At 43.1% G+C, this 15,762-nt stretch overlaps 1 protein-coding gene across 1 annotated transcript in view; it reads right to left on the bottom strand.

Annotated features, from left to right (window-relative positions):
* The window catches only part of LOC147210397 (forkhead box protein J3-like), a 63,046-nt gene extending 49,685 nt beyond the window's left edge, over window positions 1-13,361 (bottom strand). Inside the window, exon 1 of the mRNA XM_086109972.1 lies at window positions 13,102-13,361. The gene's annotated coding sequence lies outside the window, so the exon portion shown is untranslated. The remainder of the gene's footprint in view (window positions 1-13,101) is intronic.
* Between the last annotated feature and the right edge of the window lie 2,401 nt (window positions 13,362-15,762).

The raw sequence follows: 15,762 nt of genomic DNA, 5'->3' as shown, positions 1-15,762 counted from the left end.
AAAAAAAAAATATGTCCAAAGGCCGTTCAAAAATATAAGAATGCAGGCTTTGGCAGTAAAAAAAATCCACCTATCCATTCTGTGATCTGCTTTATCCTTACATGGGTCGCGGGGCGTGCTGGAGCTTATCCAGCTGTCTTCGGGCAGTAGGCGGGGGACACCCAGAACCGATTGCCAGCCAATCGCAGGGCACAGAGATGAACAACTATCCGCTCTTACAGTCACACTTTAAAATTTAGAGTGTTTACTCAGCCTGCCCTGCGATTGGCTGGCGACCGGTTCAGGGTGACCCCCGCCTACTGCCCGAAGTCAGCTGGGATAGGCTCCAGCACCCCCCGCGACCCTAGTGAGGATAAAGCGGTTCGGAAGATGAATACTCAGCCTGCCATGCATGTTTTTGGAATGCGGGAGGACACCGGAGTACCCGGAGAAAACCCACGCAGGCACGGGGAGAACATGCAAACTCCACATAGGAAGGCCAGAGCTGGAATCGAACCCGCTACCTCTGCACTGTGAGGTCGACGCGCTCACCACTGGTCCACCCACAAGGGTGGCGGTGGGTGCTGGAAGGCAGTAAAAAATTAAATGAAAAAGCACTACCAAAATAAATATACCAAACAAATGTGATGGCAGTTGCTGCGAACGTTGGTCCCTAGCAAAACCCTTGATGGGGTGTGTACTGGGTGACAATTACGGGACTTGTCCAAAGACAAAGACCCCTTCTGGTTATCACACGCTTAAACTGCATTGGAACGTTCACTATTAACATTGTAACGGGTTGTACAATGATGCAGCAAAATGTGACACTCCCGTTGTTGTACTGCCTCCTACAAATCGCCCAATGAAATTCTAAGCCTGATCAGGACCTACGGGTGAGAACCGTACTATGGCATACTGACCAGAACTGCACCGAATTATGGAAAATTTGCTTTAGACTGACACCACACATTCCCAACACTTGAGAGACACTTTTGCTCCCAAATGAGTGGGCCAGCGGATAGAACGCTTACTGTAATTAGCAGTTAGCCTCCGAAGGATACCAACCTGTACTGAAGCTTCATTTTGCATCCCACACAGTAACCTTCATCTGTCCTTGCACACAACAAAAAGCCCGTTGGCCCACGCGTTTTCCATTCGTACTCCCTGAATATGATCAAGGTTGGATAATTTAGACAGGCCTGCCAAGGGAGAGAAATACAAATCACGTGTCTCTTTCAATCAAGGCCCCTTGAGAGGCAATCTACCAGGAGGAGGAAGAAGGGGAAATACTTGGCTCCGGCAAAAATCTTGTTCATTTGCTCTTACAAATAAATAAATAAATAAATAACAATTTTTAAGAAACATTTGGCAGCCATCTCAGTGAGATAAATCCATGCAGTGGGACCCTGCCATGGAAATAGACCACATAAGAAATGCCCGATAAGGCCACCTGCACAACAACAGCCCCCAGCTCAGCCTCAAGGTCCAGATAGAGATATCATCCTGGGAAGTCATCTTAATTGATGAACCAGTGTCGCTGGAGGAAAAGTAAAATTGCTAGCAGCGGTGATAATATGTACTGTAGGTGTGTGTGTGTGGGGGGGGGGGGGGGGGGTGGTAGTGACAGAACAACAAATACTTATTCTCTCCTCATTAAAAGCCGACTCGAGCTGCAAATCGGTCGGCAACAAGCTGCAAACCCGCTGTGCCGCGGCGGTTGTTATCAGGAAGTTTGTTGGGAGCAGGAAACGTCCGGAGGGCGGCACGGTGTGGATTCACACGGCATGGCTAACGAGTCGTCGCGTTGATGAGTAATAGCAGAAAGCGGAGGAAGGAGAGGGGGGAGCATGACTTGGCTTCTAGGGTGAGCGAGACGTAACCAATTACCTAGTCAACTCAGTCAACGCGTCCCACTGCGACTGGGCTGACCTCAATGTGGTGCCTTTTTTTTTCCCTCTAATTCCTGCAGTGTCTCACAACAGCCTCCGAGGCTGAGGGGAGAAGAATTATCAGTGCACAGACATCAGCATCCAGTTCACCTCCGCGAAGACCTCGTGACTGCCTTGTTCTCTACGGCGTGCAAAGATGCAAAAGGTTTGTCATTTTGGGAGAGGAGAAAACAAAACTTCAGTTGCCATTTTATTCACACACAATGTCACTAGCATAACTGAACTACTTCTGCACTCCCTGCCGTCTGTACACAAACATACACCCCCAGTTCAAATGCCAGTTTTTTTGGTCACACTGAAAAAAATGAAACTGAAATAAATGACTTCAAAACATTTTCCACCGTGTCATGTGACCTTCTCATAAATGAGGACAAGACTGTGTTAACCAATCACATTCAAACTCATGTTAAATGGAGCTCCGCATACAACTAACACCATTTATTGTGCTTAGTTAACCCAAATAAAGTTCTGATGTTCTAGTAGGCTTTCCCCCCTTTTTTTTCTTCATCAATGCCTGAAGGTTTTGCGCTAACACTTTATAATTCTCTTCAACTTCATTAAATTATTGCACCTCAACTTTTGAAGTCCGCATAATCAATGTTCTCAAATTACATTCCAATCGATCTTATCTTCAATTTAGATTTGCTTGTAGACATGAAAATATAGTTTGCATTTTAAAAAAAAAATCTTTCACTCGTCATATTCTTAATTTAATAAAACCCTGGCTTCAGGTCAATGGGATTTTTAAAAAAAGTGCTTCTTACCAATGTGCTTCATCTTTCTTGTGTTTGTCAGACTTGCAATGGTGTGAATTTTGAATATTTTCAAACTATACTGTAGCACTATATAGTTGAGATAAGACAGCGGGCAGAACAATGATGAGGAGATGTTTGATCCAGAAATAATTCAAACAAATTGGTTATTTCAGAATTTGCATTATCAGTACCCAAGAAGGAGCGGTCACTTTCAAAAAAGTTGGTGAGCTGCGATATTGATCAGTTAAAAGTGTATACTATGTTGTTTAATTCCTCTGTTGTGATGCTGTTGCTAGCTTTACTGTCGCTCCTTTATTGTGTGTTATTATGACGTATGCCCTTCAGTCTCCTCTTCAGCGGGTAAAATGCGTCGGGTTTGAGTTTTGGAGATCAACTTGGCCAGTTGAAAATCCCCGATTCATTCCTTTGGGTGTTTTGTGTCACATTTTGCTGCATAATGAGGACATCTCTCAATCTGTTTGGTGGCAAACAAAACATTCGCTTTGCTCCTGCCTTAGCCTCCGAAGTTATTTCCTAATAATTATTCTAATGATTTTGCCAGGTTTTTTTTAACGAGAGGAGAACATATTGGTTGGATGTTCCTGTTGAAATAGACACTTTGTATCAATGGCTGTGATGGAGATGTACTGAAAGTCACATGGCGTTTCATATTTTTCGATGCTGAAGTTAGTTTTAGCAACTTGTCTGCGGTGAGTCATTAGCTGTTCATTCTTCGGAATAATTACAAGCATGGATGACCAGACGAGAGCCAGAATTTGAGCTTTGCTACTCAGGAAAAAGGTAATCATTTTACACTTACTAATCAAAACAGATTGGCCGCCGTAGTGTAGCTGAAGCTTTCCCAACCCTAAACATTGTCTCTTTATGAAGAGTCGAGGGTGTGCGAGTGATTGAATACATTCACCCGTTATACTTTGTAGTTGTGATGTACTCACTCAGCCGCGTGCATCACTAACTGCTAACAGTCCCCCGCTGCTTGCAGGCTTTTAGACTGAGAGGTTTTACCGTTCTGCATTTTAATCGAGAGAACTTTGAATAGCGTGATGGGGGGTAAGACGCGCAGTTGGCGGAGGAGGTATTGGGGCAAAGGAAGGAGCATGAAAACATTTCCAGAGGAAAAAAAAATGAAGTCATGGCAAAATACTCACCGGGAGCATGTCGAGCAAAAGGGGCTTCTGGCAAGGGAGCACTTTGCCAGGGGTTGGGCTCATGTGTCAAAAGAAGCAGTCCAAAAAGCAGGATTGAACAGCTTAATTACTCTCTGCTTCGGCACCAAAACACAGAAGCCTGAAAAAGGTTCCCTGCTTGTACATGAAAGCGAATCAAGCTGCCCTTATAGTGGCGGCTCACTCATCTTTCAGTGAGGCTGGGTGGAGTAATTATCAGCCTCTCCCGTCAGCATAATCTCAGAGAAGACCATTGATGTGATGTTTCGGTTACAGCCATTAAAGAAAATGGTCAGAAATGTCAATACTCCAAAGGGGAAAGAAAAAAAAGTAAGAGGGAGCAGATCGTTGATTCACATTTAAACGTCTGGCAGCTCTTTCATCGGTCATTTCGGCGGATCGAAAGCTGAGCCGAGGCGAGCCAATAGAATCTCAAATGAAACTGGAAAAGCATTCAATCGTGCGCAGACCTCCGCCAAAGTGTGTATCGAGATGCTCAAACAAACTCGCCGTCTCGTTTTCAAGCTTAACAGAGGTGACGATGCGTTCCGTGACTTAATACGTGATGCTATAAAGTCTGATAGCATTTTAAACAAATATCGGTTGCACGAAGCAGGTACTTCCCAATCGTTAAAGTTTGCTGTCTGTATACTGTCATCTTCGAGGGCAAACTATGAAATGAACACACAAGGACAAATACGGAACTGAAAGGCCTTGTCGTGAAATCATAAACAGCGGCGACAAAATGATATCAAATGCACGGTATACCTGTGCAATAAGAAAAACATTCAACAAGTAGCTCTGTACTGTTCTCACTACGTGTTAGATAAACTGAGTACGCTAACGGAGGTCAACAGCAAGCCATATTCACATCTTCATGAGGCAGGAAACCGAGCGTCTTCCTCCTTTATTTCGGTCGTCTTGACAGCATACAGAACAACTGTGACATCAGCTCGATGAAAATGGAGAGTGAAACTAGAATAATACTTACTTCTTGTAAGCCAAAAACATATAAATGAAACTCTCAGTGTGACAACGATATTCAAGGCGTTTCCGCGATCCTTTCGCATGCTAATTAGCGCGTTAGCATTAGCGTCGCAGCATCACTATTTTCGTGCGGAGTGCTCCGAGCTAACAAGTTTCAGGGATGAGATTTGAGGGAAAACGATCTCTGAAACAGATTTCTAAATACCTCTAAACACAAACAGACTTACAGCCATTGCTTTCGAAGGTGGACAGAAAAAGGAATTGCCTTTTACATGGGAAAACACGAATTATGATGTTTCAAATCAAGAAATGTTATGAACCCCTTTTTTTCTTTTAACCTTTATAGAATGTCCGGAAAACTTTTACTATGGGCAGAACAAGCTCCACTAAACGTTACAGAAAGTCAAAGTTGACGGTGAGAACAAAGAGTGGCAAATACATTGATTGCCAAGGTGGGCCAACTTTCAATGGGTTCCTGCCATGCCAGCCATTTGCAGAAGCAACCAACAAGAAGTGGGAAACAAACCCACTTTGGCGCTTCGCGGAGGGTATCAAACAACCTTTGCCATTTTTCTCAAGGTCATTGCTGGAAGAAAAGTTGATTGAGGGAGTCAAAATGTAAACCCCCGAAGCTCCGGAATGAATCATTCAACTCCCTCAAAGCTCAGCAAAAGCTGAGGAGAACACCTGAAAACATCTGCCGAGGTAGAGAAAGGGCTACCAACCCCGAAGATTTACCACAAACAGACTTGGGAATGAGGGGGAAGCGAGCGCGATGGGAGATTTGGATAAAAATGAAAAAGTTAACGGGGCATATTTTGTCATAAATAAAACATAGGAATGCAGCATTTCGGTCAACTCCCCCAACGGAAGGTCCCAAGAGAGAGCTGTTTGTGAAATGGTGCAGCGCACTAAAGGGGGGCGGCTATTGCACTGCGTCACCACAGCTCTAACTACATCCCCTTCATCCAGCCCTATTCAACAAGGACTAGTCCTCTTTAAAAATTCATTAATTTACAGCAAAAATAGATTAAAGCGCTCATCTGCAACAACCTAAAAAGTTTGGCTCGTGAATAGCATTAATAATGGAAGCAAGCATCCGAAACCTAGAGGCCCGTGGCTCCGAGGCATAGCTTGGCTTTCTTTGCGCTTTATAATGGGAGTCATTTACATTTTTTTAGCAGCGCACAACAGCTTTCTTGTGGCTGTTTACGACGGTCTTGTTTTACATGCAAAATGTCGAACCATCGCAACTTGTTAAAACCAGCAGAGTGCAACGACTCTCAACTTGTTTAAGATACTGGAGACGTTTTACATCAGGCTCATGATGAAAGCTTTGCGCTGCCCTGCCTTGTTTGGCTGCTGACGCCAATCTAAACGAGGCCTTTAAAAGTGATCCTATCCCTGCCTTGTGTCTTTCTCACACACACACACAAATAAGCACTGGCGATGCTTTCCCAAATCAACGGTTCAAAGAAGATTCTCGGCAAGATCAAATGTTCTGCTGCTGCTTTTTGCGCACAGAAATTTTTGTACCGTTAACTCGGTGGCAAGAACGAGTCAATCTGCTCGAAATGTGTTGAAACAAAATGTTTGCGTATATAAATCAAAAATGGACCTCGGCTCCTGAAAGGTTGGAACGCACTGGCAGGGATGACTTGGACGTGGAGATTATTGACTGACGGACGAGCCTCTTCACATCAACAGGGCGGATTTTGCAGTGCATTCCAATCATTTTCTTTCACGTCAAATAAATGTCGCTTTGATTTTACTGTACATTATTGTGTCGAGCAGCCAGGAAAGAGACGTGTCCTATTTCTTTCCAATATTAAATTTGAACTCAGAATGATGCAACAGTTTCTCCCTCACAAGTGATAGCTCCACTGTGCCCCCCTCCTTTCAGGTTAAGAGCCTGGGTGTCATCGTAGATAACTCACTATCTTTCCACTCCCACATCAATAACATAACCTGGTCCGCATATTTCCACCGACGTAATATCGATTGTCTCCGTCCCTCTCTCACCCCTCACACCACCGCTATCCGTGTCCACAGTCTCGTCACCTCCCGTATTGATTATTGCAATTCACTTCAATTGGTCCAGAATACTTCAGCCCGGATCATCACTTAGAACCGCCTCCTTTCATCACATCACCCCCATCCTCCGACAGCTCCACTGGCTCCCTGTCAAACTTAGAAACAACTTTAAAATACTTCTCTATACATTTGAAGCCATCTATAACCTTGCCCCCCCCCTCCCTATCTGTCTGATCTTCTTCAAAGTTTCGTTCCCTCAGGTCCTTATCCTCCCTCCACCTCTGTGTACCCTCTGCCCGTCTCAGCACGATGGGGTGCAGAGCTTTCTGCCGCTCTGCCCCCAAACTCTGGAACTCACTTCCACCAAACATCCGTAATATTGATTCTCTTCCCACATTCGAACCTTAGCTCAAAACCCACCGATTCAAAATCACATACTCAATGTAAATTCATCTCTTCTTTTATTATTTATAATTTTATCTTTGGTTTTGTTGTTTTTGTTCTTCATTGCAAAGTGTTCTTGAGCCTTTTAAATAAAATGAATTATTATTATTGCTTGTGCGGTTGGCTGGCAACCAGTCCAGGGTCGACGCCTCCGACTGCCCGAAGACAGCTGGGATAGGCTGGGATAGGATCCAGCACGCTCGTGACCCCCGTGAAGATGAAGCGGCTCAGATAATGGAATAGATGGATTATGTAACTTATTGGCCATCAACTTCGGCGGTTCCACTCTATTTGTTCCTTTGTTTGTTAATGAGTCTGACGGACTTGAAATGTGACCGAAAAAAAATTCTTGCGTTTTATACCCACACATCCATCGGCTATCATGTTTAGAATGTTCAGGACCCTAAAGAGCTGGGGTCTATAACAGCTGACATCAGGCAAAAGGTAGACTACACGCTGGACTGGCCGGCAGTCCGTCGCAGGGCTCATCTAGAAACACCGTCACTGAATAGGAACCAAACCAGTTTATATGCACATTCACCGAACCCTTCAGTACTGAAAAACAAGAATATGACTTTTTACAAATTCGAGACATAAAAAAACTGAAAAAAAAGACAAGTATATCTTGTTTTTAAAAAAAATTTAGGACGTACTATCATGACAGTCACACATTGACTACTGAGCGAACTAAATTTCCCGCAGCACTGATTGGACAAGCAATGTCATGTGATCATGTGCAGCCAGTGATGGCCAAGCGGGCGTGTCATAACTAATTGACATGTTGAGTCGGGGATGTCTTAACCTTCATGGCAGAGGCTCCGTCGAACCCCTGAGACCGGTTCACCGAACCCCTCAGGTCTGATCGAACCCAGGTTAAGAACCACTGCTCTGTAGCTTGAAACAAACAAAATGTAAAAAAGTCATTTAATTGTTCGCGGTGCAAAGCAACGAGGCGATTTTCCCCGCAGCTGGTCGACGGAGGTGTCGTGTTCAAGGACAGCGTAGAAAACAGCATCAGGCAACACGACTGAAGAGTGTGGGTGTATGCTAAAAGGATATTCTTCCTAAGTATGTTATCCGGTTGACAGATTTCTTACTATTAAGCGATAGACACGTTGGAGAAAATGGCAGCAGTACGGAAAGGTCTTGAAAAGAGAACATACGATATATGGGTCAGCGCAGCAGCAGTAGTTAAGGCAGCTACCCACATCAAACACGGATCTATTTTGGGCTTTTAATTAGGAGATGATACACACCGAGCAGAAGCTTCAAGATGCCGTCGAAAGACAGACACAAAATGTGCTACGCTGCATTAACATGTCTCAAGATAACATTTTGAAATCTCAAGCATACATCAGCAAACCACGACCAAAGAGCAATGTAAAACAAAGATCAGCGTTGTAAATAAATAGATCAAATATTGTGATACGTTTGCCCAGAAATAGTTTCTCGCCAAAAGACATTTATGGGCAGCTTGTTGTCTTCACTCGAATGAGTTTCCGTTTCCTTAAAAGCAAAGTCACCGGCGATGAATTTGGAAGTCATAGTGAATAAGTAAGGAGACAAGAAAATGCCTTGACAGGCGTGACAGATTAAGTGAGTTTCACGCCGAGTTCATCTTCGGCGAAGAAAACGAGACGCACGAAGCGGAACCACAAATGGCGCTTAATTCAACTTCCAAAAAGTCATTACCACAGTGGATGATGATTATGACGACTTTTCCCGATGATAAAACACAAATCAGTCAAACGTTGCGAGAGTTCCTTCTCTTCGCGTTTCACGCCATTCCGCCTAATGTTTTAATGAGGCGTTTAGGGGGTCGAAGAGTGATCTACGGAGAAGGTCTACAATGGCAATCAGCAGAGGGTGCGGCAGCTGTTCGGCAATTAAGAAGCCAAATTACCCTCAATCAACGCCATTTACGAGCGCAAGTAAATCTCGCGGCAAATAATGATGAGAGAGATCTGTTCAGACGCATCCAAACCCGGAGCGTGGCGCGATCTTAAACGCCGCCACACATGCACACGCACACACACACACACACACACACACACACACACACACTTCACCTTGTCCGTGTTTTGTTTTTTTTACAGGCATGAACACGAGATGCATTAGCCGGATCCCCATGTCGCAACAAGATGAGCGGCAATGACTCCTTTTTCCGTGTTCGTCATACAGTGGGGTTATAGCCCCCTTTTTGTGACCAGATTACATCAACACATACAGCACGTGAGGAGGGGGGCGGGGCAACCTAGCGGCGCCGCGAATGACACGTCACTTGAATACACCAGCAGGAAAGGGAGACAGTAAATTGCTTCTATTTCATGGGAATGGGGACCAAACCCTACCAGTAAATGTGAACAAATATGAGGAATTGATGCCCCCCACCAAAAACAAAAAACATAGACTGACATCCATCTCCAAAGCAAAATTGCCCAGATTGCAAGCCCATTCAGAGCATTTGGACTCATCTTTCAGATTATAAACACCGAACCTACTAAAAGAAAGCTCAACCAAATTCTAGACTCTCTTCTTTCACCAGAAAAAAAGTTTGTCTCTGACTTTCTTCGTAATCAGCAGTAGGACACGGATTGGTTTCACCCAGAACAATTTTGGATAATAGTGCCTTTCATGGTAAAATACTTATTTATTTACGGATACAGAACGAAGAAACGCACGGTGTGCGATGCAACACTGAGTCGATGTGCGACTGGCTTATTTTACATGCCGCTCATCATTGACTCACTGAACTTCAGCGCATCTTTATCCCATGATCGCGACACACTTTCTTTCACCATCTGCGGCACATACTTTGTATACCACACATGTACATTATTCTGAGGGTGAGCTGCCTAAACATATCCGATTTCCGACGTGTTGGCTTTTCACTCCCTCATAATCGACGTGACGAGCTGCAATTCACCGCCTGATCTTTATCTTCTACTCAAAAGATGTGCTGACCTCGAATCAAAAGCAATGCAACATTGCCACCAAAAGGGATATGTTAGTCATTCCAGTGGTTTAGATCAGTGGATGTCATTGATGCTTGTCAACTGTGGGCTTGTGAAACCCTTTGAGACTCTTGTGATGAAGGGATGTACAAATAAACTTGACTTGGTTTACCAACATGAATTCTAAAGACCCTCTTCCAAGCCTACCCATTGACAATCATACCGAACGTAAATGTACGTCTGTGGCAGTAAACAGTTGGATTCCAGTTGTCAAATACAAAAGTCCACGGCAAGAAATGAGTTAAGAATTTAAATCATAAGTATACCACAAAATACAATTCTAAACACCTGATTATAAAAGGTAAACTCATCCTACATCAAAATAAATATAAACGTCTTTGAGTTTGTTTAATTTCAAAAGTTGTCTGATTTCCACTAACGACCCAGGCTCCTCTCTGACATACGATTTTAGTCTATCAGTCGAGATGGATGACGTCACAATATTGCACTAATTTCTACGTTCCTAAATTTGCCATGGTACTAAGGAGTTATTAAACGTGCTTTAGTTATGTGAGTACTCAGTAGTCCTTACATTGCTGCAATAATAGTAAACAGTTTTTACACATTATTAGATGAGTACTTAATAGCAGTTACTATGTAACTACTACAAGTACTACAGAATTATTACAAATTACACTACATCCTACATTATTACTAAATAGCCATTATGACTGTAAGATAAGATAAGATAAGAAAACCTTTATTAGTCTCGCAATGGAGAAATTACCAATTCACAGCAGCAAAGTTATGAAAGGAAGAAGTAGAACAACAAAATATAGGAGGTTATATAGGTGGCTGCTGGAAAGGCAGCCACTCTCGCGGCGCCATTTTGAAGTCAAAATAACAAAATATAACACAACACAACACGTAGGACACATACAGTACTGCATGTTACTGAGCAAGTACTCAAAGACACATTAATCATGCACGTCATTACTGTGGTACTATACAAATATTAAGCAGCTCTTACAGTTGATACACACTTCAGCACAGGTATTCAATAGTTATTAATACATATACACAAGTTGTAAGTAGTCATTACTATGTTACTGCACAAGCGCTCTGAAACTGTAAGACACTTAAGCACTCATTCGTTACTACATATTATTGCACGAGTACTCAATTTCCATTAACAACCATTTGCATTTAGTGGTTGTCATAGTATTAACTTGTAATTTCTGCACGAACACCCACAAATCATTGCCAGACTATAGCATGAGTACAGAGTTGTCATTGTCACAATGCTGTATTGAGCAAGTAATAAGCCAGTCAGTACAAAGTTATTCTCACGGTCATTATATTCTTAGGCTTCAAAGATCAAGTTCACATGAGGCACTGAGCACAAGTACGGCTGAGTCATTGGCATGCTGTGGACAAGTGCTCTGTGCCACTGAGGAAAAAAAAATTTTGAATTTGCTTATTTTGAACATGGTTCAAATGTAGTAAACTATTTTCCTCAATAATAAACACATAATCGAAAATGAAGTACTTTTTTTCATCGTTGATTATACTCTGTAGCACAATCACCCACTACTGGGTCATCAGTATGATGTCCTGATTGCAAAAGTACTCGCTCGTCCTGGCTGTGGGACCAACTTTCAATTGCTACGTTATGGCGCGAGTACCCATTTACAATTTCCATGCTATTAACCATTGCTCCATGACATGACTAGTCAATAGGAATGACCATGTGTTATTTACTAACATTGAACATGGACTGTAGAGTCCGTATAATATAGTAATGCCCACTCGACATTACAGTTCCCAGTGGCCATTTACCACACAGGTGCACGAGTGGTCATTATGACACTTTAGATTACTACACAAGTACTCATGCTATTGTACAAATACACAGTGGTCATTATAGTGTGAGTACTGTATATAATTAGTCATTACTATGCAGTTATTACCATGTCACTACACAAGTACATTTTACTATACTGTTAAAAGAAGCCATGATTGTCTTCCAACCTACATAAGCAATCTAAGAATTCTGTACTCACCCAGAAAACCGACACAACTATCAGGCGTTCATTTTGCTACACCTGCCAAAATGTACAAAGCACCTCTGGCAATGTTGGCCCAGTGGGTGTATTGCTGACCACACTTTGCATGCCGACACTCGAAAAACAGACTTACACGGGGAAAATCAATAGCAACCACCTGCTGCCATTGCTTGAACCGAAAAATTTTGTCTAATGACTCTTAAATTACTTCCGATTCTCAACAACGATGGCATGCTAAAGTATTACATAAACCCGAATTTGCAAGTTAAAATGTAAATCATAAGCACATTGTGGAAGAGTGATTCAGACATTTCTGTTGTAACTTTTCCTCGGATACATTTGCAAAGGTCACGTCTACCAAACGTGCTTGGTGTCATGAAAAAAGAAGCAGTCGCCTCGAAGCACACATCACTATGCAGGTTGTGCTCACACGCACGCAAGACAGTTGCGACCGTCTATCGCTCACTTCAATTCGCCACATGGACAATTGTTTCAATAAGCAGACCTTCAAGGGCATCGGTCACACAGTCGAGATTCTGCAAGGTTACGACAGCAAGCTTCTAGAAGTTTACTTTACCAGGCATATATTTTGGGGGGGTTCAAAGAATGACACAATGATTTGTATGCGTGCATGTACGTTGTGGCATGTCATTTACTCAAACCTCGCCGCACTCCCGATACGCCGAAATCGGAATTGATCTTGACTTGACACCTGACAATTCCAATTGGCAACGCAGATAACTCACCGTGATGAGTGCACACGAACCGGGTTTTAATTTTTGCACGCCGGCTCGGAAGCTCCAGTCTGTGGCTGTCCTCCTGCACTTCCCAACGTGACTCGACGACAAAAGCTCCCGGTCGGCGTCTGCTTCCTGTCACCACCGGGGCCGCATGCCGAGTGCTCGTCAGGCGTGTCACTCGTCGCAGCTGTGGTCATCCGACTGTCAAGACGAACGCCTCGGCCCGACGTCGGCGTCTGACTCGAGTCGGCTGGTGAGACCCGAAGGGACCCGCTCTCCTGACTTCACTCCGCCGTTAATTTACCGGAACTACTTGCAACGCCAGCCGAAGCACGGATCGGATGAAATCATACACCGCCGTCGGAAAGATGATAGCACATCAAAGTATCTAGTCCCTCATATTCCTGAAGTGATTCACACATTTGTAATGATAATAATAATAATAATAATATGCGGCAGCGTAGTGGAAGACTGCTTAGCAGATCCACCTCACAGTGCAGAAGTTGGGGGTTCAATCCTGGGCTCCGATCTCCCTTTGTAGAGTCTGCATATAATTCTCCAATGGTACTCCAGTTTCACCCCGCCCCCCCCCCCTCATTAGTTGAAAAAAGGCATAACTAATTCAAGACCAAAAATAGTTTGTAAGTGTTAATGTTTGTATCGTGTGAACCATTTTTTCATTAACTGTGCCCTTCAACTGGCTGGTAACCAGTTCAGGGTTTTTGGTTTTGTTCAGGCAGAAGCTGGCGGATCAGTGAACTTCTGTCTTATATCTATAATAATAGATATGACTTGACCTGTCTTTCGCCAGCAGCAAATCCGGAAGTCTGTCATCATCAGTCCGTGATTATTTCAGGCCGCCCAGTCCACCATCAGTCCGTCACTCCGTCAGTGTTATTTTTCATGTGCTTCTTTAATTACTAAATTACATTTCATCACGGCTATTTTTGAACCGTCATTTAAAAAATTGCTTTCAAAGGTAACAGAACACAATTGTTAGAACCACTTTACACACGCACGCACACACACACACACACACACACACACACACACACACACACACACACACACACACACACACACACACACAAAGAAAGTCTTACACTGTACTTCCTCCTGGTCCTCAACCCCAAGCCGCCCCTTGTCTTTGCTTTTCAGGTTTGGGGCAACCCGAGGTGTGGACGAAAATTGCTTCTGTCCGCACTTATTCTGTCAGTGTTTCAAAGTTATTCTTACAATATATTATATTAGTTCAGGAGAAGTGGACAAGGAGTAGCTAAGCGCGCAACACACAGAGTTAGAAGAGAGAACATGAGAAGGTGGAGAAGCAAAAGCGAAATGCTAAACTCATGTCAAATGCAGAGTCACCAAAGGCCAAGACCAAAATAAATGCTGCAGTCATCAAGAAACAATTTCAAGGCTTTTTCACTTTGTATTATTTTACCGTATGTTAGCCTTCAGTTTTACATCTGCTTATCCTTGACCATGACGTAATTTAGTGATTCAAGGGGCAAAGTAATGACACTGTTTCATTTATCTGAAGTAATCTTAAACTGTTCATACACAAAACATCAGTATATTTACATTATTTTCCTTCTTTCCAGCTTTTCCTTATTCTGGGTTGGCTTTTTCAAGAACGTTTTGTAATTGTTTAGGCTTTATGGACTGTTGCCTTTCATGTTTATCCAGGCTTGGGACGAGCATTGAGCGTGGCTGCCTTGCCCTTGAGCGGCTAGGTTAGTGGTAATCTGTTTTAGTCCAGAACAGTCCTGAGCGCCGGTTCTCAGAGCAGTGTGGCTGTGAGTTCTTTTTATTTTTATACAACTCTGTATTGCCCTCTTCTGGATCATAGGGACACATGCAAAGGCTATTTAAGAAACCTACTATTCGTGGGGACATATTGTATATACAGTATTGCTTTTTCTTTTGCCATCTTTTCCTTCTTGACCTCCTTCCTTCTTTTCTCTACCCCCCCCCCCCAACCCATTTCTTCTCTCAGAGTTGCTTTTTATGCATGCATCCTACTTCCTTCCGTTTTTATTTTTGTTTTATACAACCTGCCAACTTGACTGGATTTGGGTTTGTATAATGGTCTGCAGCTACTTTGCTACCTCAGGACTTGGATGACTTCCTGTAAAGGTTGTGACAGTAAATTATGCTCTACACCAGAAAATTCTGCAGGAGAATGTTCAGTCATCAGTTCATGAAAAGACATGAGCAAGTCAACTTCTGGCTGCCTCGACGAAAAAAAAAATCATGGGTTGGAGTGGTCAAAGTCGAAGTTCGGACTTGAATCCAATTTAAAAGTTGCAGTTTGACCAACAAAAAGCCATTCATGCTCGAAAATTCTCCAGTGTTCCGGAATTAAAGCAATTCGGGAAGGAAAAGAGGGCTCGGTTTATCTATGTCTAATATTTACATTTGTTTTATGATCTTAAAGTATAGGGAAACTATGAGAAACTTTGAGACGGGGGCATACCATTTTTTTCACGGCACTGTAGCATGCCACTTTTAATAATAATAATAATACATTTTATTTGAAAGCGCTTTTCATCACACTCAAAGACACTTTCCAAGAGCTTAAAGCACTTTTGTGAATTGTAAAATGACCATCAGAGGACGCTGTCGTCTGAAACAAAACTGTGGCAACAGACGGTACGTGGTTGC

Source organism: Hippocampus guttulatus, chromosome 1 (genome assembly GCF_054856545.1).
Source record: "Hippocampus guttulatus isolate MCC_2025c chromosome 1, RoL_Hgut_1.0, whole genome shotgun sequence".
Lineage (NCBI taxonomy): Eukaryota > Metazoa > Chordata > Actinopteri > Syngnathiformes > Syngnathidae > Hippocampus > Hippocampus guttulatus.
Note: the sequence above shows the minus strand (reverse complement) of the source record. Positions and strands in the feature narration are given on the sequence as shown.